This window comes from Anabrus simplex, chromosome 11 (assembly GCF_040414725.1).
Source record: "Anabrus simplex isolate iqAnaSimp1 chromosome 11, ASM4041472v1, whole genome shotgun sequence".
In the NCBI taxonomy this organism is placed as follows: Eukaryota; Metazoa; Arthropoda; class Insecta; order Orthoptera; family Tettigoniidae; genus Anabrus; species Anabrus simplex.
The window spans coordinates 75,908,087-75,920,910 of record NC_090275.1 but is presented as its reverse complement, the minus strand read 5'-3'; the positions used below and the strand labels follow the sequence as shown (position 1 = coordinate 75,920,910).

The 12,824-nt window shown below is 46.3% G+C and overlaps 4 non-coding genes across 4 annotated transcripts; 2 read left to right on the top strand and 2 right to left on the bottom strand.

The window, feature by feature from the left end:
- The first annotated feature begins 1,680 nt into the window (after positions 1-1,680).
- TRNAT-UGU (transfer RNA threonine (anticodon UGU)) lies at positions 1,681-1,752 on the top strand. The gene has a single exon. It is a non-coding gene; the product is annotated as a tRNA-Thr (tRNA).
- Positions 1,753-3,375: 1,623 nt separating this feature from the next.
- Positions 3,376-3,447, bottom strand: TRNAT-UGU (transfer RNA threonine (anticodon CGU)). The gene has a single exon. It is a non-coding gene; the product is annotated as a tRNA-Thr (tRNA).
- A 1,604-nt stretch (positions 3,448-5,051) lies between these two features.
- Positions 5,052-5,123, top strand: TRNAT-UGU (transfer RNA threonine (anticodon UGU)). The gene has a single exon. It is a non-coding gene; the product is annotated as a tRNA-Thr (tRNA).
- A 1,079-nt stretch (positions 5,124-6,202) lies between these two features.
- On the bottom strand, positions 6,203-6,274 carry TRNAT-CGU (transfer RNA threonine (anticodon CGU)). Its single transcript has one exon. It is a non-coding gene; the product is annotated as a tRNA-Thr (tRNA).
- Between the last annotated feature and the right edge of the window lie 6,550 nt (positions 6,275-12,824).

The following is a 12,824-nucleotide window of genomic DNA, read 5'->3' as shown; positions in this document are numbered from 1 at the left end:
GCCTTGCGTGCAGAAGAGTCACCGAATATACAGCGAACAACAATAAAGTAGGCCTAACTTCCAGCAAACACTCCTCACACGTAGAAGAAGAAAATATGTTAAATGGACATGGGTCCAGAAACGCTTTATTCCCATGTTAAGCCATTTTCTACAACTACATGGTACATGAATCATGGGAAACACACAGGTACAGAACATAGCAGCGTAACACATGGAACTCTTTTTGTATGACATGTTCAAAATGCTCTCTGTCAGCATGAATACAGGCACTAAGACTTTCTTCATCTCTCAGCTGGGCTGAGTGGCTCAGACGGTTAAGAAGGCGCTGGCCTTCTGATGCCAACAGGGCTCAAATACGACAGCGACGTATCAGTAGATTTCCTGGCATATAAATTAACTCCGTCCGCCTCTGTGGTGTAGTGGTTAGTGTGATTAGCTGCCACCCCTGGAGGCCCAGGTTCGATTCCCGGCTCTGCCACGAAATTTGAAAAGTGGTACGAGGTCTGGAACGGGTTCGATTCCCTCCTCAGCCGGCATCCTGGAAGTGGTTTTCAGTGGTTTCCCAATTCTCTTCCAGGCAAATGCCTTGATGGTACCTAACTAAAGGCCACGGCCGCTTCCTTCCCGTCCAGTCTTCCCATCCCTGCACAAGGCCCCTGTTCAGCATAGCAAGTGAGGCCGCCTGGGCGAGGTACTGGTCATTCTCCCCAGTTGTATCCCCAACCCAGAGCCTGAAGCTCCAGGACACTGCCCTTGAGGCGGTAGAGGTGGGATCCTTCGCTGAATCCGAGGGAAAAACCGAACCTTGAGGGTAAACAGATTAAGAAGAAGAAAAACCCAAAAAATAGTGGAACTAGAAGCCAATAACATTATTTATTTTTATTCTCTGCGTCTTGTCATCATCATCATCATCATCATCATCTGTTTACCCTCCAGGTTCGGTTTTTCCCTCGGACTTAGCGAGGGATCCCACCTCAACCGCCTCAAGGGCAGTGTCCTGGAGCTTCAGACTCTTGGTCTGGGGATACAACTGGGATACAACTGGGGAGTAAGACCAGTACCTCGCCCAGGCAGCCTCACCTGCTATGCTGAACAGGGGCCTTGTAGAGGGATGGAAAGATTGGAAGGGATAGGCAAGGAAGAGGGAAGGAAGCGGCCGTGGCCTTCAGTAGGTACCATCCCGGCATTCGCCTGGAGGAGAAGTGGGAAACCACGGAAAACCACTTCCAGGATGGCTGAGGTGGGAATCGAACCCACCTCTACTCAGTTGACCTCCCGAGGCTGAGTGGACCCCGTTCCAGCCATCGTAACACTTCTCAAATTTCGTGGCAGAGCCGGGAATCGAACCCGGGCCTCCGGGGGTGGCAGCTAATCACGCTAACCACTACACCACAGAAGCGGACCTCTGCGTCTTGTACTGTTATTCATTGCGACGGCGGGTTGATGCGTGTTGGATAATATAGATCTTCAGCCTTCGAAGCGGAGCACTGTGCGCCTCTTTAGCTCAGCGGGAGAGCACTGGTCTTGTAAACCAGGGGTTATGAGTTCGGTCCTCACAGGAGGCAAGTATTTTATCCTGCAGGTCGTTCCTATTTGTCTGTCATGGATAGAAGCAGAGTTCGTCAAAGACGTTTATAGCTGAACAGTACAGATCTTCAGTCTAGAACAGTCCTGCTGTGCGCCTCCTTAGCTCAGTGGCAGAGCACTGGTCTTGTAAACCAGGGGTCGTGAGTTCGATCCTCACAGAAGGCAAACATTTTAAAATACGTAACCATCTCGTACGAACTTGTTATTAATATTTTACAATTGGCTTTACGTTGCACCGACACAGATAAGTATTATGCCGACGATGGGATAGGAGAGGACTAGGAGTAGGAAGGAAGCGGACGTGGCCTTAATTGAGGTACAGTCCCAGCAGTCGCCTGGTGTGAAAATGGAAACCACGGAACACCATCTTCAGAACTGCCGACATCGTCGTTCGAACCCACTATCTACTGAATACTGGGTAATGGCCGCACTTAAGTGACTGCAGCTATCGAGCTCGGTTACGAACTTATTAACGCACATGATAATTGCTGTCCGCCTCTGTGGTGTGGTGCTTAGTGTGATTAGCTGCTATCGCTGGAGGCCCAGGTTCGATTCCCGGCTCTGCCACGAAATTTGAAAAGTGTTACGATGGCTGGAACGTGGTCCACTCAGCCTCGGGAGGTCAATTCACTAGAGGTGGGTTCGATTCCCACCTCAGCCATTCTGGAAGTGGTTTTCCGTGGTTTCCTATGTCTCCTCCAGGCAAATGCCGGGATGGTACCTAACTTACGGAAACGGCCAATTCCTTCCCTCTTCCATGTCTCTCCCTTCCACTCTTCCCATCCCCCACCAAGGCCAATGTTCAGCATAGCAAGTGAGGTCGCCTGGACGAGGTACTGGTCATCCTTCCCAGTTCTAACCCCCGACCCAATGTCTCACGCTCCACGACACTGCCCTTGAGGCGGTAGAGGTGGGATCCCTCGCTGTGTCCGAGGGAAAAACCAACCCAGGATGGTAAACGCAATAAGAAAGAAAGAAAGAAACAAACAAACAAATTAATAATAGAGGTAAAGTTTAAGTACGGCATATCATCATTCCAGTTTACTAGTAAAAACAGACAATCTTCATCTTATTCTTCTTCTTTTTCTTAATGTTTATCCTCCAGGTTCGGTTGTTCCCTCGGACTCAGCGAGGGATCCCACCTCTACCGCCTCAAGGGCAGTGTCCTGGAGCTTCAGACGTTGGGTCGGGGATACAACTGGGGAGAATGACCAATACCTCGCCCAGGCGGCCTTACCTGCTATGCTGAACAGGGGCCTTGTGCAGGGATGGGTGGGAAGATTGGAAGGGATAGGCAAGGAAGAGGGAAGGAAGCGGCCGTGGCCTTAAGTTAGGTACCATCCCGGCATTCGCCTGGAGGAGAAGTGGGAAACCACGGAAAACCACTTCCAGGATGGCTGAGGAGGAATCGAAACCACCTCTACTCAGTTGACCTCCCGAGGCTGAGTGGACCTCGTTCCAGCCCTCATACCACTTTTTCAAATTTCGTGGCAGAGCCGGGAATCGAACCCGGGCCTCCGGGGGTGGCAGCTAATCACGCTAACCACCTTCATCTTCAATGTTTATGTTTTGCGGGTTCTTATGAAGCATACCAACCAGTTTGTCCCAGCGCTTCCTAAAGTCCCTCCGTACATGTAAATTGAGAAAATAAAGTTTGGTTATTTTAAGGAAGTCCACCTCTGTGGTGTGGTGTTTAATATCATTAGCTACCAGCCACGGAGGCCCGGTTTCGATTCCCGGCTCTGCCACGAAATTTGAAAAGCTGATGCCGATGTTTCCACAAAATAATGCCTTCTGTGAGGTTCGAACTCACGACCCCTGGTTTACAAGACCAGTGCTCTACCACTGAGCTAAGAACGTACGTACGCTTAAGTGCTCTCCATGCATAAAAGTTCTTCCTTATCACGCTTTCTCCACATTTTATCTCTCTCTCTCTCTCTCTCTCTCTCTTCCCTATTCCTTGTCTCTCCCTTCCAATCTTCCCAACCCTCATCAAGGCCCCTGTTCAACATAGCAGGTGCGGCCGCCTGGGCGAGTACTGGTCATCCTCCCCAGTTTTATCCCCCGACCCAAAGTCTCACGCTCCAGGAAACTGCCCTTGAGGCGGTAGAGGAGGGATCACTCGCTGAGTCCGAGGGAACATCCAACCCTGGAGGGTAAACAGATTAAGAAAGAAAGAAAATTGATAATTTAAACTCAACAATCACCGAGCTCGATAGCTGCAGTCGCTTAAGTGCGGCCAGTATCCAGTATTCGGGAGATAGTAGGTTCGAACCCCACTGTCGGCAGCCAAGAAAATGTTTCCCATGGTTTCCCATTTTCACATCAGGCAAATGCTGGGGCTGTACCTTCATTAAGACCACGGCCGTTTCCTTCCCACTCCTAGCCCTTCTCTGTCCCATCGTCGCCATAAGACCTATCTGTGTCGCCCTTCACGTCTTCTGTTCGTGAATCTGAAAGACTTACACGTCAATCTTCTTCTTTTAGTGGAGTACTCGTACCGTTTACAGTGGGGGAAAGAAGAAAAATTGAAATATGGAAATAAGTAAGAAGGGAGTCAAATATTCAGGCTTCGCTTGAAAGTTTTACCTTAAGTACGACACATCAGAAAACTGTGTCACCCCATGCAGACACTTCCATCCCATTGAAATGTAGATGGTCCGAAATTTCTGAATTCCAAAATTAAGATCGAACATTTTTCATATTTATTTCTTAAGTTGATATTGGTCCGCCTCTGTGGTGTAGTGGTTAGCGTGATTAGCTGCCACACCAGGAGGTCCGGGTTCGATTCCCGGCTCTGTCACCAAATTTGAAAAGTGGTACGAGGGCTGGAACGGGGTCCACTCAGCCTCGGGTTCGATTCCCGCCTGAACGTGGTTTTCCGTGGTTTCCCACTTCTCCTCCAGGCAAATGCCGGGATAGTACCTAACTTAAGGCCACGGCCGCTTCCTTCCCTTCCAGTCTTACCATCCCTGCACAAGGCCCCTGTTCAGCATAGCAGGTCAATGCCTGGGCGGCTTACTGGTCATCCCCTGACCCAGAGCCTGGAGATCCAGGACACTGCCGTTGAGACGGTAGAGGTGGGATCCTTCGCTGAATCCGAGGGAAAAACCGAACCTTGAGGGTAAACAGATCAAGAAGAAGAAGAAGGAACAAACTTCCGGCAGCTCGGCGTCTATGAAAACCCAAAAAATAGTTAGTGGAACTAGAAGCCTGTACTGATATTCATTCCGATGCGTGTTGGATAATACAGATCTTCAGCCTTCGCAGCGGAGCACTATGCGCCTCCTTAGCTCAGAGCACTGGTTTTGTAAACCAGGGGTCGTGAGTTCGATACTCACAGGAGGCAAGTATTTTATCCTGCAGGTCGTTCATATTTGTCTGTCATGGATAGAAGCAGAGTACGTCAAACACGTTTATAGCTGAACAGTACAGAAATTCAGTCTAGAACAGCCCTGCTGTGCGCCTCCTTAGCTCAGTGGCAGAGCACTGGTCTTGTAAACCAGGGGTCGTGAGTTCGATCGTCACAGAAGGCAAACATTTTAACCATCTCGTACGAACTTGTTACTAATATTTTACAATTGGCTTTACTTTGCACCGACACAGATAAGTATTATGGCGACGATGGGATAGGAGAGAGCTAGGAGCAGGAAGGAAGCGGCCGTGGCCTTAATTGAGGTCCAGTCCCAGCAGTTGCCTGGTGTGAAAATGGAAACCACGGAACACCATCTTCAGTACTGCCGACATCGTGGTTCGAACCCACTATCTACTGAATACTGGATAATGGCCGCACTTAAGTGACTGCAGCTATCGAGCTCGGTTACGAACTTATTAACGCACATGATAATTGTTGTCCGCCTCTGTGGTGTAGTGGTTAGCGTGATTAGCTGCCACCTCCGGAGGCCCGGGTTCGATTCCCGGCTCTGCCACGAAATTTGAAAAGTGTTACGATGACTGGAACGGGGTCCACTCAGCCTCGGGAGGTCAACCTCAGCCATTCTGGAAGTGGTTTTCCGTGGTTTCCTACGTCTCCTCCAGTCAAATGCCGGGATGGTACCTAACATAAGGCCACGGCCGCTTCCTTCCCTCTTCCTTGCCTATCCCTTCCAATCTTCCCATCCCTCCGCAAGGCCCCTGTTTAGCATAGCAGGTGAGGCCACCTGGCGAGGTACTGGTCATACTCCCCAGTTGTATCTCCCGACAAAGAGTCTGAAGCTCCAGGACACTGCCCTTGAGGCGGTAGAGGTGGGATTCCTCGCTGTGTCCGAGGGGAAAACCAACCCAGGACGGTAAACGCAATAACAAAGAAAGAAAGAAAGAAAGAAAGAAAGAAAGTAAAGGTAAAGTTTAAGTACGGCATATCATCATTCCAGTTTACTAGTAAAAGCAGACAATCTTCATCTTCAATGTTTATGTTTTGCGCGATCCTATGAAGCATACCAACCAGTTTCTCCCAGCGCTTTCTGAAGTCCCTCCGTGCATGTAAATTGAGAAAATAAAGTTTGGTTTGTGGTGTAGTGTTTAATATGGTTAGCTACAGCCACGGAGGCCCGGGATCGATTCCCGGCTCTGCCACGAAATTTGAAAAGCTGATGCCGATGTTTCCACAAAATATTGCCTTCTGTGAGGTTCAAACTCACGACCCCTGGTTTACGAGACCAGTGCTCTGCCACTGAGCTAAGGAGGCGCGCAGCAGGGCTGTTCTAGACTGAAGTTCTGTACTGTTCATCTTTAAACGTCTTTGACGTATTCAGCTTCTATCCATGACAGACAAATATGAACGACCTCCAGGATAAAATACTTGCCTCCTATGAGGATCGAACTCACGACCCCTGGTTTACAAGACCAGAGCTCTACCACTGCGCTAAGATAGCGTGTACGTTTACGTGCTCTCCATACATAAAAGTTCTTCCTTATAACGCTTTCTCCTCATTTTCTCTCTCTCTCTCTCTTCCCTATTCCTTGTTTCTCCCTTCCAATCTTCCCAACCCTCATCAAGGCCCCTGTTCAACATAGCAGGTGCGGCCGCCTGGGCGAGTACTGGTCATCCTCCCCAGTTTTATCCCCCGACCCAAAGTCTCACGCTCCAGGAAACTGCCCTTGAGGCGGTAGAGGAGGGATCACTCGCTGAGTCCGAGGGAACATCCAACCCTGGAGGGTAAACAGATTAAGAAAGAAAGAAAATTGATAATTTAAACTCAACAATCACCGAGCTCGATAGCTGCAGTCGCTTAAGTGCGGCCAGTATCCAGTATTCGGGAGATAGTAGGTTCGAACCCCACTGTCGGCAGCCAAGAAAATGTTTCCCATGGTTTCCCATTTTCACATCAGGCAAATGCTGGGGCTGTACCTTCATTAAGACCACGGCCGTTTCCTTCCCACTCCTAGCCCTTCTCTGTCCCATCGTCGCCATAAGACCTATCTGTGTCGCCCTTCACGTCTTCTGTTCGTGAATCTGAAAGACTTACACGTCAATCTTCTTCTTTTAGTGGAGTACTCGTACCGTTTACAGTGGGGGAAAGAAGAAAAATTGAAATATGGAAATAAGTAAGAAGGGAGTCAAATATTCAGGCTTCGCTTGAAAGTTTTACCTTAAGTACGACACATCAGAAAACTGTGTCACCCCATGCAGACACTTCCATCCCATTGAAATGTAGATGGTTCGAAATGTCTGAATTCTAAAATTAAGATCGAACATTTTATATTTATTTCTTAAGTTGATATTGAGTCCAAAACTTTCATACAAATTGGATACCCTATGCTAGTTGACTATCATTGTATTATTCTTGATACTGACCCAAAAACTTAATTTTTTTGTGATATGTTATAAAAATATATTTCATTTATTTCGCCTCCATCCGACAGATGAATCACAATCATTTACCCGCAATAATTCTCGCTACTTCAGGAGTAGTATAATGGGAGAGTTCGGGCGCCTCCTCCTCCTCCCGCCTCCTCCGCCGCCGCCGCCTCCGCCGCCGCCGCCCGCGGGAAATTTGAATTTTGGCGGGAAATTTGAATTTTGGCGCGAGATTTGAATTTGTAAACAAAGCCACGTGCTTTTTGACAGCTGTCATCGACAACAACGCAACGCTAACCTCATTGCTGCCATCTTGACGGGCCTAAACCTCACTAGTACCAACCTAACCTAACTAGCGCGAGGTAAACAAACCCACGTGTTTTTTGACAGCCACGTGCTTTTTGACAGACAACAACGCATCGCTAACCTCAGTACTGCCATCTTGACGGACCTAAACCTCAGTAGTGCCAACTTAACCTCACTAGCATGAGGTAAACAAAGCCACGTGCTTTTTGACAGCCACGTGCTTTTCAACAGATTTGTAAACAAAGCCACGTGCTTTTTGACAGACAACAACGCATCGCAAACCTCAGTACTGCCATCTTGACGGGCCTAAACCTTAGTGATACCAACTTAACCTCACTAGCATGAGGTAAACAAAGCCACGTGTTTTTTGACAGCCACGTGCCTTTTTGACAGCTGTCATCCACCATCTTTGAGCACGGTGCTGCCCTCTTTCGTCACCTGTCATCGGCAGTGCTGCCTTCTTGACGGGTCTAAACCTTAGTGCTACCAACTTAACCTCACTAGCGTGAAATAAACAAAGCCACGTGCAGCTGTCATCCGCCATCTTTGAGCATCGTGCTGCCCTCTTTAGCTACTTACCTTTGAAATGTGGTACGTTATCCGCCATCTTGCATCCGAAACCTCAGTGCTGCACTCTATGTGGTTAATTGGATGGTTCTGCGGCACCTCCGCCGCCGCACGCCTCCGCCCGCCTCCTCCTCCGCCGCCGCCTCCGCCTCCGCCGCCACCGCCCGCGGGAAATTTGAATTTTGGCGGGAAATTTGAATTTTTAAACAAAGCCACGTGCTTTTTGACAGCTGTCATCGACAACAACGCATCGCTAACCTCACTGCTGCCATCTTGACGGGCCTAAACCTCACTAGTGCCAACTTAACCTAACTAGCGCGAGGTAAACAAAGCCACGTGTTTTTTGACAGCCACGTGCTTTTTGACAGACAACAACGCATCGCTAACCTCAGTACTGCCATCTTGACGGACCTAAACCTCAGTAGTGCCAACTTAACCTCACTAGCGCGAGGTAAACAAAGCCACGTGCTTTTTGACAGCCACGTGCTTTTTGACAGATTTGTAAACAAAGCCACGTGCTTTTGACAGACAACAACGCATCGCTAACCTCAGTACTGCCATCTTGACGGGCCTAAACCTCAGTAGTACCAACTTAACCTAACTAGCGCGAGATAAACAAAGCCACGTGTTTTTTGACAGCCACGTGCTTTTTTGACAGCTGTCATCCGCCATCTTTGAGCACTGTGCTGCCCTCTATATCGCAGTAGCTGCAAAATTCATCACCTGTCATCGGCAGTGCTGCCATCTTGACGGGTCTAAACCTTAGTGCTACCAACTTAACCTAACTAGCGCGAGGTAAACAAAGCCACGTGTTTTTTTGACAGCTGTCATCCGCCATCTTTAATCTATAGAGCACAGTGCTACCCTCTTTGTGGTGGCGGATAATTTGAAAAATGCTTTTTTGACAGCAGCCATCTTGCATCGCAAACCTCAGTGCTGCCCTCTTTAGCTAGATACCTGTGGTGGCAGACAATTCCACGTGACAGCAGCCATCTTTAATCAAGAGAGCACCGTGCTGCCCTCTATGTGGTGGTGGTAAATTCCACGTGGTCTTGTTTGGAAACAAACTCACGTGCTTTTTTGACAGCCGTCATCCACCATCTTTAATCAACAGAGCACAGTGCTGCACTCTATGTGGTGGCGGCAATTTGAAAAAATCTATGTGCTCTTGTTGGGAAACAAAGCCACGTGCTTTTTTGACAGCTGTCATTCGCCATCTTTGAGCACTGTGCTGCGGGCAATTTCGTCAGCTGTCATCCGCCATCTTTGAGAACAGTGCTGCACTCTATGTGGTGGTGGCAAATTCCAAGTGCTTTACAAACCTATGCGCTTTTCTGACAGCCGTCATCCGCCATCTTTGAGAACAGTGCTGCCCTCTATGTAGCGGTGGCAAATTCCAAGTGCTTTACAAACCTATGCGCTTTTCTGACAGCCGTCATCCGCCATCTTTGAGAACAGTGCTGCCCTCTATGTGGTGGTGGTAAATTCCACGTGCTTTACAAACCTATGCGCTTTTCTGACAGCTGTCATCCGCCATCTTTGAGAACAGTGCTGCCCTCTATGTAGCGGTGGCAAATTCCAAGTGCTTTACAAACCTATGTGCTTTTCTGACAGCTGTCATCCGCCATCTTTGAGAACAGTGCTGCCCTCTATGTAGCGGTGGCAAATTCCAAGTGCTTTACAAACCTATGTGCTTTTCTGACAGCTGTCATCCGCCATCTTTAATCACCGTGCTGCCGGGTGACGGCAAATTCCACGTGCTCTTGTTTGGAAACAAAGCTTTTAATCCAGAGAGAACAGTGCTGCCCCGGTAGCGGCAAATTCTACGTGCTTTACAAAGCTATGTGCTTTTTTGACAAAAAAAAAAATTCTGCTCTCGAGATACTTACCGAACTATACTTACGAAACTGCTCATCACCTTCTTTCTTCTTCTATGAGTAATAAACAAAAACTCTATCTTGCAAATAAGGAGTGGGAGGAAGGTAATACCTAACCTAAAATAAAAGAATATGCCAATTCTACATTATTTATTTACATCTTGTATGTACAAGTTTTATCTCGAATCATTTTACCCTAGTGATGTTTTGCGTACTTCTCGATGCAATTCTTGAATGTACAAGTTTAGACTTACCGTACTACACTCTCAGCGTACCTCTTTGTGATGTAAGGCAGCGTAACGTAAGTACACACACCTCTAGCATAATGTTTATGTAAAGTAGTACCTATCAATACTACTATGCTCCAGGCTAGCATGTTGGTAGAATTTGGAATGACAAACCGCTTACAATCATCGCTATTAAGGGCTACCTTACTAATTAAATGTGTGTACAACTGGTGCTTCTTGCTTCTAATGACAGACATTTGCTTATGCAAAACAGGTGGATTACTTTTAATGCAATTGTTATAGTTTTCAAAACTTAGCTGATTCTGAACGACATTCTTTTTAACCCCCTTCAATCTCTTTATTTGTAATTCATTTAAGAGTTTTATGCAATATGACTTGGATTTAGTACCTACAAATGAATCGATAATATTCCCAGCACATTCATCTTTCATTTTACCTAGAACCTTTTTGTTCACTAGCGGTAGATGATATTGATTATCTGCAGGATAGTTACTCGTATCAAACCTACCCAAGTCTGGCTTTATATCATTGTAATAGTCATCAGTTTTGATTTGATAAATAAACGAATCGGTATCTGTGTAGAGCAATTGCGCATTATGCGCGTACTTCTTCATCATATAATCGTAATGGAATTCATACATGAGTGTTTTAGCCAATTCAAGTACTGCGAAGCCGACGTAGGTAGGTTTGTCATACTTAACCTTGACACGATTCATCTGTATAATAACTAAATTCTCATGTATGATGGTGCAGCTGTGGAAATTTGGTTTACTTATTAAATAGTTAGCACCATACCTTTTCTTAATATTATCCCAGTTTGTAATCAATTTTACATCAACGCGTTTGTCAACATTCTCCATAGTCTTAGCAAACACACTGTTATTCATGAGCTTGTAGAAATCTTTTTCAAACTCGTTAACCGCATTCGTTCTTAAATTATTGTTCAGATCGATATATGGCTTTAGCCACGGTGACTGATTAAATTCTAGTACGCGATGAATTTTGGATAACTTTAAACCATGCTGCAAACACTGTTTTAAATTTCGGTAATGAATGATATACTTAGATTTATCGCATAAATTAGCAATGAGCATTTTCGTCGTTGATGCAATGTACGGGGACTTCATATTTTCAGGGCAGAACGGTAGGTCATTATGAGAAGTGTGTAACTCTTTAGGATACTGTAGGTCAACTTCGAGGAAATAACCTTTATCAGCTTCATCACCTAGGGCGTGTAGCTGTAAAGCATCAATTTCGCACTGCGTCAGCCAGCGGAAACCACTCACCGGTAGATGCTGACTCATCGCCCACCCATACTGATTATTAGCATCGAGGTAAACGATATACCGAGATTCCTGACTGGAATCGAAACTCGGCATGTACTTATTATTAGCACTCGAATACCGGCCGCTGCACTGACTCAGACCGCCTCGAATGGATGCTTTTATAAAGTGCACCATATCGATATCGGACAGCAGTTCCAAATTCACACGCGTGTATTTTAACATCGCGTCCCAACTTAACCCAGGTGCAGTAAAATACTGACATGGGTCAAGGCTGTAGGTGTTCATGCAAACACAGCGAAAATTTTCAAAAACATCAGCTAACGAAAGTACATCTGTCTTTAAATATAAATCAGAGTATTCACCCAGCGTTTGAATGTGGAACTGCTCCCAGATATGTTGCGCATGTAAATAGTCATCATCACTAATATCTGCTGAATTCAGCGAGCTGTAAAAGGATTGTTTCGATGGTAAGGCACGTTCTTCGAGGCGGTCTAAGCAGTCGAGATATTCATAACAAAAAACACCCTTACGCCGAAGTAAATTAAACTGCGCTTCTTCAGGGAAAACGCGTCGAATTTCTGTAAATTGTTCAGGCTGTAAATGACTAGAAAGTTTATCGAGGCTACTCGCCATAAAGCGAAACGTGTCAAGGAATCTCAGTTTTATAGAATGCTCAGCATCTACTTTTACAGACTTTGCAAACGCAATGTACCGCTCTTTATTCTGAGGGATTATATCTACTTTTTCATCCGAAGCTCCAAATTGTGAAATGATGAAATGAGAGTCGTAACCAGATAAGTTATGAAAAATTACAGGGATAAATTTAGGAACTCTATACTTAAGATTACAGCTATAATGAGCGGCACATCTGTAGAAACCAGTTAAATGATCATGATCAAAAACTTTAGGGTCATTTTCGGAAAATTCCCCATCACAAATGCTACACTTTGTAGCACGTTCATGATCATTTAACTGAATTTCGGTGAGTGGCTTCATAGGAATATTACTATTCAGAATACGACCGAGACGAACTGCATCACTTTCAAGTCTTTCTAAAAATACTTTAGCAGCATCATGTCCTCGATACAGCTCTATCTTGTTAAGCGTACTATCGTAACTACACTTGATGTAATACGCGAAGCTATACGGGACT